Source organism: Cherax quadricarinatus, chromosome 62 (assembly GCF_038502225.1).
Source record: "Cherax quadricarinatus isolate ZL_2023a chromosome 62, ASM3850222v1, whole genome shotgun sequence".
NCBI classification, from domain to species: Eukaryota; Metazoa; Arthropoda; class Malacostraca; order Decapoda; family Parastacidae; genus Cherax; species Cherax quadricarinatus.
Genome location: NC_091353.1, coordinates 21,429,819 through 21,445,279, shown reverse-complemented (window position 1 = coordinate 21,445,279; position 15,461 = coordinate 21,429,819). Strand labels below are relative to the sequence as shown.

General features: G+C 42.2%; 1 protein-coding gene across 1 annotated transcript in view; it reads right to left on the bottom strand.

Moving 5' to 3' along the window:
- LOC128687231 (uncharacterized) overlaps nt 1-7,753 on the bottom strand; it is a 38,090-nt gene extending 30,337 nt beyond the window's left edge. Inside the window, exon 1 of the mRNA XM_053774560.2 lies at nt 7,713-7,753. The gene's annotated coding sequence lies outside the window, so the exon portion shown is untranslated. The remainder of the gene's footprint in view (nt 1-7,712) is intronic.
- Nucleotides 7,754-15,461: the final 7,708 nt, after the last annotated feature.

Here is a 15,461-nt window from a genome sequence, read left to right as displayed (position 1 = left end):
CGACAAGGTCCTAAATGCACTAGAAGACAAAAAGAATGCAGATGTAATATATACAGACTTTGCAAAAGCCTTCGACAAGTGTGACCATGGCGTAATAGCGCACAAAATGCGTGCTAAAGGAATAACAGGAAAAGTCGGTCGATGGATCTATAATTTCCTCACTAACAGAACACAGAGAGTAGTCGTCAACAGAGTAAAGTCCGAGGCAGCTACGGTGAAAAGCTCTGTTCCACAAGGCACAGTACTCGCTCCCATCTTGTTCCTCATCCTTATATCCGACATAGACAAGGATGTCAGCCACAGCACCGTGTCTTCCTTTGCAGATGACACCCGAATCTGCATGACAGTGTCTTCCATTGCAGACACTGCAAAGCTCCAGGCAGACATCAACCAAATCTTTCAGTGGGCTGCAGAAAACAATATGAAGTTCAACGATGAGAAATTTCAATTACTCAGATATGGTAAACATGAGGAAATTAAATCTTCATCAGAGTACAAAACAAATTCTGGCCACAAAATAGAGCGAAACACCAACGTCAAAGACCTGGGAGTGATCATGTCGGAGGATCTCACCTTCAAGGACCATAACATTGTATCAATCGCATCTGCTAGAAAAATGACAGGATGGATAATGAGAACCTTCAAAACTAGGGAGGCCAAGCCCATGATGACACTCTTCAGGTCACTTGTTCTATCTAGGCTGGAATATTGCTGCACACTAACAGCACCTTTCAAGGCAGGTGAAATTGCCGACCTAGAAAATGTACAGAGAACTTTCACGGCGCGCATAACGGAGATAAAACACCTCAATTATTGGGAGCGCTTGAGGTTCCTAAACCTGTATTCCCTGGAACGCAGGAGGGAGAGATACATGATTATATACACCTGGAAAATCCTAGAGGGACTAGTACCGAACTTGCACACGAAAATCACCCACTACGAAAGCAAAAGACTTGGCAGACGATGCACCATCCCCCCAATGAAAAGCAGGGGTGTCACTAGCACGTTAAGAGACCATACAATAAGTGTCAGGGGCCCGAGACTGTTCAACTGCCTCCCAGCACACATAAGGGGGATTACCAACAGACCCCTGGCAGTCTTCAAGCTGGCACTGGACAAGCACCTAAAGTCAGTTCCGGATCAGCCGGGCTGTGGCTCGTATGTTGGTTTGCGTGCAGCCAGCAGCAACAGCCTGGTTGATCAGGCTCTGATCCACCAGGAGGCCTGGTCTCAGACCGGGCCGCGGGGGCGTTGACCCCCGGAACTCTCTCCAGGTAAACTCCAGGTAATCCTGTCTTGTTACTGACAACTTGGTGCATATAACACCGAGGCTGTGTATCCTGTCTTGTTACTGACAACTTGGTGTATATAACACTGAGGCTGTGTATCCTGTCTTGCTGCTGACAACTTGGTACATATAACATCTAGACTGTGTATCCTGTCTTGTTATTGACAACTTGGTGCATGTAACATCTAGACTGTGTATCCTGTCTTGTTATTGACAACTTGGTGCATATAACATCTAGACTGTGTATCCTGTCTTGTTATTGACAACTTGGTGCATATAACATCTAGACTGTGTATCCTGTCTTGTTACTGACACCTTGGTGCATATAACACCGAGGCTGTGTATCCTGTCTTGTTACTGACAACTTGGTGCATATAACACCGAGGCTGTGTATCCTGTCTTGTTACTGACAACTTGGTGCATATAACATCTAGACTGTGTATCCTGTCTTGTTACTGACAACTTGGTGTATATAACATCTAGACTGTGTATCCTGTCTTGTTACTGACAACTTGGTGTATATAACATCTAGACTGTGTATCCTGTCTTGTTACTGACAACTTGGTGCATATAACATCTAGACTGTGTATCCTGTCTTGTTACTGACAACTTGGTGTATATAACACCGAGGCTGTGTATCCTGTCTTGTTACTGACAACTTGGTGCATATAACATCTAGACTGAGTATCCTGTCTTGTTACTGACAACTTGGTGCATATAACACCGAGGCTGTGTATCCTGTCTTGTTACTGGCAACTTGGTGCATATAACATCTAGACTGTGTATCCTGTCTTGTTACTGACAACTTGGTGCATATAACATCTAGACTGAGTATCCTGTCTTGTTACTGACAACTTGGTGCATATAACATCTAGACTGTGTATCCTGTCTTGTTACTGACAACTTGGTGCATATAACATCTAGACTGTGTATCCTGTCTTGCTGCTGACAACTTGGTGTATATAACACCGAGGCTGTGGATCCTGTCTTGTTGCTGACAACTTGGTGTATATAACACTGAGACTGTGTATCCTGTCTTGTTGCTGACAACTTGGTGTATATAACATCGAGGACTGGTGTTTCAGCAACCTTCAACAAACACTTGGCACATCATTATCAATGCCTTTCGGTCATAGGACCATGCAAGACCATGCTCTGAGCAAATTCCCAAGACACTACTCTAGACAGCAAGGGTTACACCAATACATAAAGGTGGTGAACCTACAGATTTAAACAACTACAGGCCAATATCAAACTTACCATTGCTACCTAAAATCTTCGAGAAACTCGTGCACAGGAGACTATATTCATTTATAACAGCACAAAACATACTTAACCCCTGCCAATTTGGCTTCAGAAAAAATAAAAGCACTAATGGTGCAATTGCAAAAATGCTAGATCTGCTTTACACAGCGCTGAAAAATGAGGAATATTCATTAGGAGTTTTTATTGACCTAAGAAAAGCTTTTGACCCAGTAGACCATGGCATCCTACTCCACAAACTTGATCATTATGGTATAAGAGGCCATGTACTTGCATATTTCAAATCCTACCTTACTAATAGGTATCAGTATGTCACCATTAAAGACACAGCCTCATCAACACGGCCACTTGATACTGGAGCACCACAGGGAAGTGTCCTTGGACCCCTGCTCTTCCTCTTATACATCAATGATCTTCCCAACGCATCACAACACCTCAACCTCATTCTCTTTGCTGACGACACGATTATGTCATCTCCCACCCAAATCTTGTCACCCTCAACACCATTGTTAACGAGGAGCTGCTCAAAATATCTACTTTGATGACAGCCAATAAACTTACACTTAACACTGACAAAACCTGCTATATTATGTTTGGTAGCAGAGCAGGTGTTGCACTACTTAACATTAAGATAGACAATACTCTTATTGCCAGACATAATGAGGGCAAATCCTAGACCTACACTTCGACAGCAACCTGAATGTCAGCACCCATATCCGACACATAACAAAAATAGTATCCAAAATGGTTGGGATCCTCTCCAAGATACGATACTGCATGCCGCAATCTGCCCTTCTCACACTATACCATTCACTCATTTATCCATACCTCACCTATGTTATTTGTGCTTGAGGATCAACTGCAGCAACACACCTAAAGCCAATAATAACCCAACAAAAAGCTGCAGTAAGAATAATCACGCAATCCAATCCCACGCAACCCCCCCCCCAACTCTTCACAGATCTAAACTTACTCACTGTTCAGAACTTCCACACTTACTACTGTGCAACCTACATCTACAAGACCTTAAATTCCAATATTAACCCTGACCTAAAATCCTTTTTTGATAGTTGTGACAGGACCCACAGGCATAGCACCAGACATAAACATCTCTATGACATTCCTCGTGTCCTGCTAAAACTTTACAAAAATTCAATGTACATAAAAGGTCCTAAAATCTGGAACACCCTACCTGATAACTCATCGTTAGAAAACATCTTATCTCCCTGATACACCCCACTGTCAGATAAGTACACGAAAACCACCTGGTGGTTCACACTAACACTCACACAATCTCTCAAGTGACTATAAACACAGAAATACGAATCTTAAAATAATGAATCCTGACTAGTCATAAGTTTGCAAGACATTACTAAAGTAACTTTCAGACTACATAACGAGACAGCAGTTAACAACTTTATAGCAGTTATGAATAATATCGATTGGTAAAATGAGCTTGAAACACATACAGATATGAATGAATGCATAAATAATTTTCTAAAAAAAAGCCCAAAGCCTCTATAACAAACATTGCCCCCAAAAACTAAACAGATCACAGCAAAGAGACTGAATAATCCCTGGCTAACACCAAGCATCCTCAAATCCATTAACACAAAGCACAAATATCAAAAACAGTATAGAATGGGTCAAATAACTAGAGAACAGTTGAAAAGTTACTCGTCAGCACTTACCAGCCTGATGAGAAGATCTAAAAAATTTTTTATGAAAATAGATTACATAATATCAAAGGTGATATGAAAAAAAACTGGAAAATTCTATCTGAAATTCTTGGAAATAAAAAGTTATCCAAAAACAAAACAATCAAACTAACAAAATCAGATGAACCGCTACTGACACCTACTGAAACAGCGAACAGACTCAATGTTTTCTTCTCCACCATAGGAAAAAATCTAGTGAACAAAATACCAAGCACGAACACCCGTCCATCAGACTACCTCATAGGTACCTACCCAAATATGCTATTCCTAGTTCCAACCAACCCCACTGAAGTTATGCTCATCATCAACACCCTTAAAAACAAGGCAGGAGACATAAACAACTTGCCTGATTTTATGTACAAAAAAGCTTCTCAAGTATTGTCACCAATTATTGCAACGCTCTTTAACAAATCCATTGAATCATCTACCTTCCCAACAATCCTCAAAATAGCAAGGGTCACTCCGATACACAAAGGAGGTGACCAAGCTGACTTGAATAACTATAGACCAATATCTAACTTACCACTGCTCTCTAAAATCTTTGAAAAATTAATTTATAGACGGATCTATTCCTACCTCGTCTCACACATCATATTAAACCCTTATCAGTTTGGATTCAGGAATAATAAAAGCACAAATGATGCTATCATACACATGCTAGAACTAATATATACCGCACTCGAAAAGAAAGAAGTCCCGCTGGGCATTTTCATTGATTTACGTAAAGCTTTCGATACAGTCGACCATGAATTGTTTTACTCCAAATTAACGCACTGTGGTATCAGAGGCCTCTCCCTCAACTACCTAAAATCATACCTTAGTAACAGAACTCAATATGTGTATGCAAATGATGCAAACTCTTCCACCCAACCAACCACAGTAAGAGCCCCACAAGGAAGCTTCCTTGGACCACTCCTCTTTCTCATCTACATCAATGATCTACCGAATGCATCACAGCTACTCAAACCCATATTATTTGCAGATGACACTACATATGTCTTTTCCCACCCAAACACAGTCATACTAACAAACACAGTCAATGCCGAATTGCAGAAAATATCTGCCTGGATGATGACTAATAAACTTACCCTGAATACTGATAAAACCCATTTCATTCAGTTTGGAAACAAAGCTGTAAATGATCTGATTAACATAACGCTAAATGGATCACCAGTCACAAGACTCACAGAGGGAAAATTCCTAGGTATCCACCTTGACAGTAGCCTTAAGTTCCGGACACACACAACAAATCACCAAGAAAATCTCCAAGACTGTAGGCATACTATCAAAGATAAGGTACTACGTTCCACAATCAGCTCTCCTGGCACTGTACCATTCACTCATATACCCTTATCTTACATATGGAATTTGTGCATGGGGATCAACAACATCCAATCACCTAAAACCCCTAATAACCCAGCAAAAGGCAGCAGTAAGAATGATAACAAATTCCCACTCTCGCCAGCATACTCCACCAATTTTCAAAAGTCTGAATCTGATCACCATTAAGAACATCCATTCCTATTCATGTGTCTACTACATACACAGGACAATACACGCAAATATAAACCCTCCACTCAAACTTCTCACCAACCTAAACAGGACACATGACAACAACACAAGACACAGATCTCTTTTTGATATACCTCGTGTCCATATCACACTGTGTAAAAACTTTATGCACATAAAGAGCCCCAAAATATGGAATTCATTACCAAAAGATATTAAAGTAACCCAGTCTGAAAATCAATTTAAGACTCTTCTCAAAAGCCACTTAATCACCTTAGACTAAATGCTAAATACTCAGTACACACTTACTCACCTATGTACTCCCACATCATAACTGAAACAATCACATTGAACCTTTTATCCATTGTTGACACGAATATAATTGAACCATTGTTTTCACAAAAAGCATTTTAGACTATAAGAATATATCCTTTGTCTTATACAAATTTAATTCACTTATAATTAATAATCTACTGTTCAACTATGAAATAATTAATATTCTACTGTACAACTATGAAATAATTAATATTCTATTGTACAACTATGATATAATCCTTAGTGTTAAGATGTCTGTAAGCCAATAATGTTAAGTTGGACCATAATACCTAGGCATAATAGAGGCTCTCTTTGTATTGCAACCCACTATTGTAAATATAAAATATCAATGTACTGTTTGCAAAGACATAAAATAAATAAATAAATAAAATAAATAAAAATACTCCAATATAGATACTATGTATTGTACCAAAACAAAAGCATTCACATTGCTAAATTTACAAACTGTAATGTAGTTACTTAGCCTTAATACCAACTTGCTCCAGAATCTGTAATAATTTAGAGTTATGAATTAATCTTAGTCTGCCCGAAATGCATAGCCATGCTAGGTGTGATAGTGACCCTCTCTGTAATTAGTATTTTATAACATGTAAACCACACAATATCCTAAAATATGTAAGTTAAGTTAAGTTAAGTTTTCGTTTGGATTTTTAACCCTGGAGGGTTAGCCACCCAGGATAACCCAAGAAAGTCAGTGCGTCATCGAGGACTGTCTAACTTATTTCCATTGGGGTCCTTAATCTTGTCCCCCAGGATGCGACCCACACCAGTCGACTAACACCCAGGTACCTATTTGCTGCTAGGTGAACAGGACAACAGGTGTAAGGAAACGTGTCGAAATGTTTCCACCCGCCGGGAATCGAACCCGGGCCCTCCGTGTGTGAAGCGGGAGCTTTAGCCACCAGGCCACCGGGCCACATTGTAATCTTTATAGAGAATAAACTTGATTTGATTTGATCCATGGGTTATCCGTGAACCAGTGTTCCAGTACTGACTCTGGCGGAGCAGTAACCAAGTGAGCTCCGTGAACCAGTGTTCCAGTACTGACTCTGGCGGAACAGTAACCAAGTGAGCTCCGTGAACCAGTGTTCCAGTACTGACTGGCGGAGCAGTAACCAAGTGAGCTCCGTGAACCAGTGTTCCAGTACTGACTCTGGCAGAACAGTAACCAAGTGAGCTCCGTGAACCAGTGTTCCAGTACTGACTCTGGCGGAGCAGTAACCAAGTGAGCTCCGTGAACCAGTGTTCCAGTACTGACTGGCGGAGCAGTAACCAAGTGAGCTCCGTGAACCAGTGTTCCAGTACTGACTCTGGCGGAGAAGTAACCAAGTGAGCTCCGTGAACCAGTTCCAGTACTGACTCTGGCGGAGAAGTAACCAAGTGAGCTCCGTGAACCAGTGTTCCAGTACTGACTCTGGCGGAACAGTAACGCTTATTATTATTATTATTATTATTATTATTATTACACTCAAAACTCAGTACTTAATGAGTCACCGAGAGATTAAGACCCGTGTCAGGACACTTGTCCTGGCGAATATTATGTACCTAAACGCTAAACCCACAAGGATAATACAGCAGCAGTAACACTAGCAACTTACCTTCGTGCGATAGCAAGCACGAGTGATGTACAGTGGTTGTTGATGTCTTGGGTTACTATATATACACCACAAAACAACCACAAAAAAACATCAATCTTCCTGCTATTGTATTGCGTGAATGTCAGGACAATACACCATAATTTACTTAATCCGGTAATTTTCCTGAACACTGTTGTTAGTGTTCTCGTGAGAGAGATAAAATTGGCAGTTATTGTAGCTAGTAAATAAAGGGAAGACCTTGATAAGATTGAGATCTCCGCAGAACTTTTGTACCTTAGATGGATCAGCACGACACCACCATAACTGACTCACTCTATTCACTGAAGGAACGTTAGATTATAGTTTATTATTAAAGCAAAAAAAAAAAAAGAGCAATTATTGTTGTAGACAGCTTATACACAGAGTTCCGCCTCCTATTATTATTATTATTATTATTATTATTATTATTATTATTATTATTATTATTACTATTATTATTATTATTATTATTATTATTATTATTATTATTATTATTATTACAAACGAAATTAAAAAAGTCTTCTGTTTAGGAAGCCTCAGAATTTGCTTTCCAGAATATATGATTGGTTCCATAAATATAATTTTAAAACAGCGGTTATTAAACTGAGATATTCTAAGGATTTTCAAATCGACTTGTTAACTCCAGAAAGTTTTTTTTTTTTGTAATATTGATCATGAGACATCAGGAACTCAAAAATAAATTCCACCATACAAAGAAATCATCTCATTAATTTAAAATCAAAAGTGTGAAAATCTCCCTGAAAACACACCTGGAGTTTACCTGGAGTTTACCTGGAGTTTACCTGGAGTTTACCTGGAGAGAGTTCCGGGGGTCAACGCCCCCGCGGCCCGGTCTGTGACCAGGCCTCCTGGTGCATCAGAGCCTGATCAACCAGGCTGTTACTGCTGGCTGCACGCAAACCAACGTACGAACCACAGCCCGGCTGATCAGGAACCGACTTTAGGTGCTTGTCCAGTGCCAGCTTGAAGACTGCCAGGGGTCTGTTGGTAATCCTCCTTATGTGTGCTGGGAGGCAGTTGAACAGTCTCGGGCCCCTGACACTTATTGTATGGTCTCTTAACGTGCTAGTGACACCCCTGCTTTTCAATGGGGGGATGGTGCATCGTCTGCCAAGTCTTTTGCTTTCGTAGTGAGTGATTTTCATGTGCAAGTTCGGTACTAGTCCCTCTAGGATTTTCCAGGTGTATATAATCATGTATCTCTCCCTCCTGCGTTCCAGGGAATACAGGTTTAGAAACCTCAAGCGCTCCCAGTAATTGAGGTGTTTTATCTCCGTTATGCGCGCCGTGAAAGTTCTCTGTACATTTTCTAGGTCGGCAATTTCACCTGCCTTGAAAGGTGCTGTTAGAGTGCAGCAATATTCCAGCCTAGATAGAACAAGTGACCTGAAGAGTGTCATCATGGGCTTGGCCTCCATAGTTTTGAAGGTTCTCATTATCCATCCTGTCATTTTTCTAGCAGATGCGATTGATACAATGTTATGGTCCTTGAAGGTGAGATCCTCCGACATGATCACTCCCAGGTCTTTGACGTTAATTTTTCGCTCTATTGTGTGGCTGGAATTTGTTTTCTACTCTGATGAAGTTTTAATTTCCTCATGTTTACCATATCGGAGTAATTGAAATTTCTCATCGTTGAACTTCATATTGTTTTCTGCAGCCCACTGAAAGATTTGGTTGATGTCCGCCTGGAGCCTTGCAGTGTCTGCAATGGAAGACACTGTCACGTAGATTCGGGTGTCATCTGCAAAGGAAGACACGGTGCTGTGGCTGACTTCATTGTCTATGTCAGATATGTGGATGAGAAACAAGATGGAAGTGAGTACTGTGCCTTGTGCAACAGAGCTTTTCACCGTAGCCGCCTCAGATTTTACTCTGTTGACTACTACTCTTTGTGTTCTATTTGTGAGGAAGTTATAGATCCACCTACCAACTTTTCCTGTTATTCCTTTAGCACGCATTTTGTGTGTTATTACGCCATGGTCACACTTGTCGAAGGCTTTTGCAAAGTCTGTGTATATTACATTTGCATTCTTTTTGTCTTCTAGTGCATCTAGGACCTTGTCGAAGTGGTCCAGTAGTTGGGACAGACAGGAGCGACCTGTTCTAAACCCATGTTGCCCTGGGTTGTGTAATTGATGGGTATCTAGGTGGGTGGCGATCTTGCTTCTTAGGACCCTTTCAAAGATTTTTATGATATGGGATGTTAGTGCTATCAGTCTGTAGTTCTTTGCTATTGCTTTACTGCCCCGTTTGTGGAGTGGGGCTATGTCTGTTGTTAATAGTAACTGTGGGACGACCCCCGTGTCCATGCTCCCTCTCCATAGGATGGTAAAAGCACGTGATAGGGGATTCTTGCGGTTCTTGATGAACACAGAGTTCCATGAGTCTGGCCCTGGGGCAGAGTGTATGGGCATGTCATTTATCGCGTCAGGACAACATCAGATAGGCTTGTGTTTACCAAATTCTGTGACTCTCTCATAAAAAATTCATTTTGATCTTCGACTTTCAGTCTGGTTAGCGGCTTATAAAAAGCTGAATCATATTGGGACTTGAGTAGCTCACTCATTTCCTTCCTATCATCTGTGTAGGACCCATCTCGTTTAAGTAGGGGCCCAATACTGGATATTGTTCTCGACTTTGATTTGGCATTACAAAAGAAATACTTTGAGTTTCTTTCAATTTCATTCATTGCTTTTAGTTCTTACTGCGATTCCTGACTCCTATAAGATTCCTTTAGCTTTAGTTCAATGTTTGCTATTTCTCTGACCAGTGTCTCCATACGCATTTCAGATATATTAGCCTCTTTTATTCGCTCTGTTATTTTTTTCCGTCGCCTGTAATGGGAGCATCTGTCTCTTTCTATTTTACATCTGTTCTAGGCATAAGTTGGGGTCTGTGCTGCTTAGTCTATCTTCCAGCTTATATCATTTAGGACTTGGTTTACTTGCAAGAAGCCCCTATCACGAGCCTTTTCCATCCTATGGAGAGGGAGCATGGACACGGGGGTCGTCCCTCAGTTACTAAAAACAACAGACATAGCCCCACTCCACAAAGGGGGCAGTAAAGCAACAGCAAAGAACTACAGACCAATAGCACTAACATCCCATATCATAAAAAATCTTTGAAAGGGTCCTAAGAAGCAAGATCACCACCCATCTAGAAACCCATCAGTTACACAACCCAGGGCAACATGGGTTTAGAACAGGTCGCTCCTGTCTGTCTCAACTACTGGATCACTACGACAAGGTCCTAAATGCACTAGAAGACAAAAAGAATGCAGATGTAATATATACAGACTTTGCAAAAGCCTTCGACAAGTGTGACCATGGCGTAATAGCGCACAAAATGCGCGCTAAAGGAATAACAGGAAAAGTCGGTCGATGGATCTATAATTTCCTCACTAACAGAACACAGAGAGTAGTCGTCAACAGAGTAAAGTCCGAGGCAGCTACGGTGAAAAGCTCTGTTCCACAAGGCACAGTACTAGCTCCCATCTTGTTCCTCATCCTCATATCCGACATAGACAAGGATGTCAGCCACAGCACCGTGTCTTCCTTTGCAGATGACACCCGAATCTGCATGACAGTGTCTTCCATTGCAGACACTGCAAGGCTCCAGGCGGACATCAACCAAATCTTTCAGTGGGCCGCAGAAAACAATATGAAGTTCAACGATGAGAAATTTCAATTACTCAGATATGGTAAACATGAGGAAATTAAATCTTCATCAGAGTACAAAACAAATTCTGGCCACAAAATAGAGCGAAACACCAACGTCAAAGACCTGGGAGTGATTCTGTCGGAGGATCTCACCTTCAAGGACCATAACATTGTATCAATCGCATCTGCTAGAAAAATGACAGGATGGATAATGAGAACCTTCAAAACTATGGAGGCCAAGCCCATGATGACACTCTTCAGGTCACTTGTTCTATCTAGGCTGGAATATTGCTGCACTCTAACAGCACCTTTCAAGGCAGGTGAAATTGCCGACCTAGAAAATGTACAGAGAACTTTCACGGCGCGCATAACGGAGATAAAACACCTCAATTACTGGGAGCGCTTGAGGTTTCTAAACCTGTATTCCCTGGAACGCAGGAGGGAGAGATACATGATTATATACACCTGGAAAATCCTAGAGGGACTAGTACCGAACTTGCACACGAAAATCACTCACTACGAAAGCAAAAGACTTGGCAGACGATGCACCATCCCCCCAATGAAAAGCAGGGGTGTCACTAGCACGTTAAGAGACCATACAATAAGTGTCAGGGGCCCGAGACTGTTCAACTGCCTCCCAGCACACACAAGGGGGATTACCAACAGACCCCTGGCAGTCTTCAAGCGGGCACTGGACAAGCACCTAAAGTCAGTTCCTGATCAGCCGGGCTGTGGCTCGTACGTTGGTTTGCGTGCAGCCAGCAGCAACAGCCTGGTTGATCAGGCGCTGATCCACCAGGAGGCCTGGTCACAGACCGGGCCGCGGGGGCATTGACCCCCGAAACTCTCTCCAGGTAAACTCCAGGTAAACTTGGTCCCAACAGATACAGATACTAATGCCGGAAAAAAAATCCCCCCCCAGTACCAACAATACCACCAGTCCGATAACATTCTTCTTTGCAAATATACAGGGTCTAAAGCCAGCAATAAACAACAAAATACCTTTCATCCGTGGACTGCTTGCAGAGGCAAAGGCAATGTTCGCGGCTTTCACTGAGACCCACATAAAGGATCACTTGGACAACGAAATATGGATCCCAGGTTACAACCTATACAGATGTGACAGAGTGAACAGGCAAAAGGGGGGGGTTGGCCTGTACATTGCAGAGTCACTTGTTTGCACAGAACTGCTTAATGCATCAAATGACGTAGTGGAAGTTTTAGCAGTAAAGGTCGAGAACCAAAACCTAGTCATTGTGGTAGTCTACAAGCCTCCGGATGCAACATCCCAGCAATTCCAGGAACAGCTGTTAAAAATTGACCACTGTCTGGAAAATCTTCCAGCTCCTGCACCCAACATCTTGCTCCTGGGGGATTTCAACTTAAGGCACCTAAAATGGAGGAATATAGCAAATAATATTGTTGCAGTAATAACACCAGGAGGCAGCTCTGATGAAAACTCACACTCACACGAGCTTTTAAATCTCTGCACAAAATTCAATTTAAACCAGCAAATAATAGAGCCTACTAGACTGGAGAATACACTAGACCTCATCTTCACTAACAATGATGATCTGATAAGAAATGTCACCATATCAAAAACAATATACTCAGATCACAACATAATTGAGGTTCAGACATGTATGCGTGGAGCCTCAGACCGACAAAATGAGACTAGTCACGAGGGAGCATTCACCAAATTCAACTTCAATAACAAAAACATAAAGTGGGACCAAGTAAACCAAGTCCTAACCGATATAAGCTGGGAAGATATACTAAGCAACACAGACCCAAACTTATGCCTAGAACAGATTAACTCGGTGGCACTCGATGTATGCACAAGGCTTATTCCTCTAAGAAAAAGGAGGAGTAGATGTAAAATAGAAAGAGACAGGCGCTCCCTTTACAGGCGACGGAAAAGAATAACAGAGCGGCTAAAAGAGGTCAATATATCAGAAATGCGCAGGGAGACACTGGTCAGAGAAATAGCAAGCATCGAACTTAAGCTAAAAGAATCCTTTAGGAGTCAGGAATCGCGGGAAGAACTAAAAGCCATAAATGAAATCGAAAGAAACCCAAAGTATTTCTTCTCCTATGCCAAATCAAAATCGAGAACAACGTCCAGTATTGGGCCCCTACTTAAACAAGATGGGTCCTACACAGATGACAGCAAGGAAATGAGTGAGCTACTCAAGTCCCAATATGACTCAGTTTTTAGCAAGCCGCTAACCAGACTGAGAGTCGAAGATCAAAATGAATTTTTTATGAGAGAGCCACAAAATTTGATTAACACAAGCCTATCCGATGTTATCCTGACGCCAAATGACTTCGAACAGGCGATAAATGACATGCCCATGCACTCTGCCCCAGGGCCAGACTCATGGAACTCTGTGTTCATCAAGAACTGCAAGAAGCCCCTATCACGAGCCTTTTCCATCCTATGGAGAGGGAGCATGGACACGGGGGTCGTCCCTCAGTTACTAAAAACAACAGACATAGCCCCACTCCACAAAGGGGGCAGTAAAGCAACAGCAAAGAACTACAGACCAATAGCACTAACATCCCATATCATAAAAATCTTTGAAAGGGTCCTAAGAAGCAAGATCACCACCCATCTAGAAACCCATCAGTTACACAACCCAGGGCAACATGGGTTTAGAACAGGTCGCTCCTGTCTGTCTCAACTACTGGATCACTACGACAAGGTCCTAAATGCACTAGAAGACAAAAAGAATGCAGATGTAATATATACAGACTTTGCAAAAGCCTTCGACAAGTGTGACCATGGCGTAATAGCGCACAAAATGCGCGCTAAAGGAATAACAGGAAAAGTTGGTCGATGGATCTATAATTTCCTCACTAACAGAACACAGAGAGTAGTCGTCAACAGAGTAAAGTCCGAGGCAGCTACGGTGAAAAGCTCTGTTCCACAAGGCACAGTACTAGCTCCCATCTTGTTCCTCATCCTCATATCCGACATAGACAAGGATGTCAGCCACAGCACCGTGTCTTCCTTTGCAGATGACACCCGAATCTGCATGACAGTGTCTTCCATTGCAGACACTGCAAGGCTCCAGGCGGACATCAACCAAATCTTTCAGTGGGCTGCAGAAAACAATATGAAGTTCAACGATGAGAAATTTCAATTACTCAGATATGGTAAACATGAGGAAATTAAATCTTCATCAGAGTACAAAACAAATTCTGGCCACAAAATAGAGCGAAACACCAACGTCAAAGACCTGGGAGTGATTATGTCGGAGGATCTCACCTTCAAGGACCATAACATTGTATCAATCGCATCTGCTAGAAAAATGACAGGATGGATAATGAGAACCTTCAAAACTAGGGAGGCCAAGCCCATGATGACACTCTTCAGGTCACTTGTTCTATCTAGGCTGGAATATTGCTGCACTCTAACAGCACCTTTCAAGGCAGGTGAAATTGCCGACCTAGAAAATGTACAGAGAACTTTCACGGCGCGCATAACGGAGATAAAACACCTCAATTACTGGGAGCGCTTGAGGTTTCTAAACCTGTATTCCCTGGAACGCAGGAGGGAGAGATACATGATTATATACACCTGGAAAATCCTAGAGGGACTAGTACCGAACTTGCACACGAAAATCACTCACTACGAAAGCAAAAGACTTGGCAGACGATGCACCATCCCCCCAATGAAAAGCAGGGGTGTCACTAGCACGTTAAGAGACCATACAATAAGTGTCAGGGGACCGAGACTGTTCAACTGCCTCCCAGCACACATAAGGGGGATTACCAACAGACCCCTGGCAGTCTTCAAGCTGGCACTGGACAAGCACCTAAAGGCAGTTCCTGATCAGCCGGGCTGTGGCTCGTACGTTGGTTTGCGTGCAGCCAGCAGCAACAGCCTGGTTGATCAGGCGCTGATCCACCAGGAGGCCTGGTCACAGACCGGGCCGCGGGGGCGTTGACCCCCGAAACTCTCTCCAGGTAAACTCCAGGTAAACTTTATGTTTTTGTTATTGAAGTTGAATTTGGTGAAGGCTCCCTCGAGACTGATATCGTT